This window comes from Danio aesculapii, chromosome 23, assembly GCF_903798145.1.
Source record: "Danio aesculapii chromosome 23, fDanAes4.1, whole genome shotgun sequence".
NCBI lineage: Eukaryota > Metazoa > Chordata > Actinopteri > Cypriniformes > Danionidae > Danio > Danio aesculapii.
Window position 1 is genome coordinate 12,256,684 of NC_079457.1, and position 3,144 is coordinate 12,259,827.

Below are 3,144 nucleotides of genomic sequence, written 5' to 3' on the forward strand. Positions count from 1 at the left end.
TTCTGTAGAACACATATAAATACAAGATTATCTATTCTGATGATGTCTGGTTTCATTTTTCCTTTGTGTGTGTGCACATGAATAGTAATAGATATATATATATATATATATATATATATATATATATATATATATATATATATATATATATATATATATATATATATATATATATATATATATATATATATATATATATATACACCCCCCCTTTGAATTTTTTTTTCCTATTTTAAGATTTCACAAATGATGTTTAACAGAGCAAGGACCAAGGAAATTTTCACAGTATGTCTGATAATATTTTTTCTTCTGGAGAAAGTTTTATTTTTTATTTCGGCTAGAATAAAAGCAGTTTTTAATTTTTTAAAAGCCATTTTAAGGTCAAAATTATTAACCACTTTAAGCTATTTTTTTTTTTCAATAGTCTACAGAACAAACCATCATTATATAATAACTTGCCTAATTACCCTAACCTGCCTAGAAAACCTAATTAACCTAGTTAAGCCTTTATATGTCACTTTAAGCTGTATAGAAGTGTCTTAAAAAAAATATAGAGTAAAATATTTACTGTCATCATGCCAAAGATAAAATAAATCAGTTATTATTATTATTTTGATAATGAGTTATTAAAACTATTATGTTTAGATATGTGTTGAAAAAAATCTCTCCGTTAAACAGAAATTGGGGGAAAAAAATAAATGGGGGTAATAATTCTGGGGAGTAAATAATTCTGACTTCAATTGCATATGCTACCAAACTTGATTGACAAATAAATAACGCAAATTGTATTGCAACTAGAGGTCATTTACCAATTTAGCAGATATTACAATCAATGTCAATATCAGATATTTATAGTGTAAACGTGTGTATACAAATGTTTGATAACTGAATAAACAGTTTTGAGTGTGATGGCTTACACGATGAAAAATTATTAAGATGTTGTGAAGAGTTTGACAGATTAAATGAGAACTGACTCATCAGTTTTAGTCAACAAGCCATATAAAATTAGTTTTTGTCTAAACTACAGAAAATTGTACTATTTTACTTGTGAACTATTTGCACACATCAGCCAAAGCATTTGCAATTTGCTTAAATCAATAAGAAATCCCAACCTGATGTGAACAATGAGCTAATTGTTCAGAGATCTAAACTTATTTTGAAAAATAAAGAATTAAATCGAGAATGGAGCCAAAGCAACTGAGAAAAACTGTAAGAAAACAACATTTAATAATATACAAATAGCAGGAGAGTCATTTATCTTCACTGTTGGACACATATTCAGATAGTGCTGTTTATTTTATATGAAATTATGATTTTTTTTCATGACTTTTTGGATTATTGGTTATTTTAGTTAAGTAACTTTTAATTGAAAAGCTATTTTTCAATAATTAGGAGTGTCACACCAAAGGCCAAAAAAATTATGTTGTTAAACAAATTAAATATTTGTGGGGGTTTTTTAATGGATAGAAGGATAGACGAATAGATTTTCTCCATGACTTCTTGGACATTTTCAATAATTAGGAGTGTCACACCAAAACTTAAATTTGTTGTTCAAAAAGTTAAATACGTGAACAATTCTGAGACAAAAGCAGGGGGCTTCAGTCACGTGATCTTGAATAGGGTCCAGAAAGTTTTCTATGCAAGTACCCTATTTAAAATTTGCATACAGTATAATGTCACAAAAGAGGATATGGTTTCCAATGACAAAATTGATCAAGTTCCTATGCTTTTAAAATTAATTGGATGAAAATAATGTTAGCCACTTGTAAAAACAGGCCTTGGTTAATATTTTTATAATTATCTTTTTAATTTACAAGAGTTGTTGTTAATAATGAATTATATTGTAGACAGTCACGCCATAGCACAGTTTTGAGATTTGGCTTAAATATGTAAAAAAAAATAATAAATAAAAAAAAAACTATTATCAGTCAGTTTTTTAAAACAAGAGGTTCTGGTGGAGCTGAGCATCAGTGGAGTTGTATATTGGCCTTCAGCAGTGACATTAGCATTACACTGATCTGAGCTAAACTGAAGTGAACTTCAATAGTGACATTTATGCTAAACTGATGCAGTTTTAATTTAGCTAGAACTACAGTAGCATTCTACGTTACTCTCATCACTGCCTGAATTGCTGGAATTGTTCCACAATTTGAAACATTATGGATTTTTATTCTTTATTTTTTATCTATGTTAAGCTGCTTTGACACAATCTACATTGTAAAAAGAGCTGTAGAAATAAAAATAAACAAAGGGTCCACGAAAGGCTAAGAAATGTTTACCAATTTACTGCATTTACTGTGCTTAGTTTTTTTTAATCGATAGATAGATATTCCTAATAAACTGATTGGATGAGCATTGCCATCTGTATATATATATTGCAACAATTAATGCATGCTTTATGCTCTCTAAAGATAATTTAACTGGACAAACCATTTAGCTTGTCATGTCTTTCCCTGCAGACTTTCTGTCAGGAGCTTCAGAGTGATGTAGAAATAATTGTAAGTGGCCCAAAACTGTCAGTCAAGTTTTGGTTGTCAAACAGACTCAGCAAATCCACTTTAACGTAATTTAGTAGACTGGTTAAAGATAATATGCTTTTTATTCTTTAATTACAAGCAGATTAGGCAAATACTGAATCATGCAACTAAAACAAATGTTCTTTTTATACTTTATTTGTAGAAGTTTTAATATTTTCATGTTACATTATTGCACAGCAGTGTTGTTAATATAGGAGTCATCAGAAATCCCTGTTTGATTCCTGTTGAAAGCAGCGAGTTGGTTTATAAACGGTGGTATAGTGACATCACGTGGACACTTGTGGTAGTAAAATAAGGGGGAAGTCAAAATTTGTGATTATTAATATACAGTCGCAGCACACTTTATTCATTCACGTTATTTGTTTAATAATAGTCTCTCTTTCCGACTTCTTCCTACTTCTCGCCAATTTAATGCCTCAGCTAACAAGGTCCAACAATGTAACAACAATGGAAGTCGTTTCCTTCAATAACGTCATTAACCTTAACCATAACATTACTTGCTACACAGTGTCATTTCATCTAAGATGTTTGTTTCCGAAAGATTAGAGAACGATAGTCAACATGTTTGGAACAAAACAGTAAGGTTAGATAATTGCTAAGGCTAATT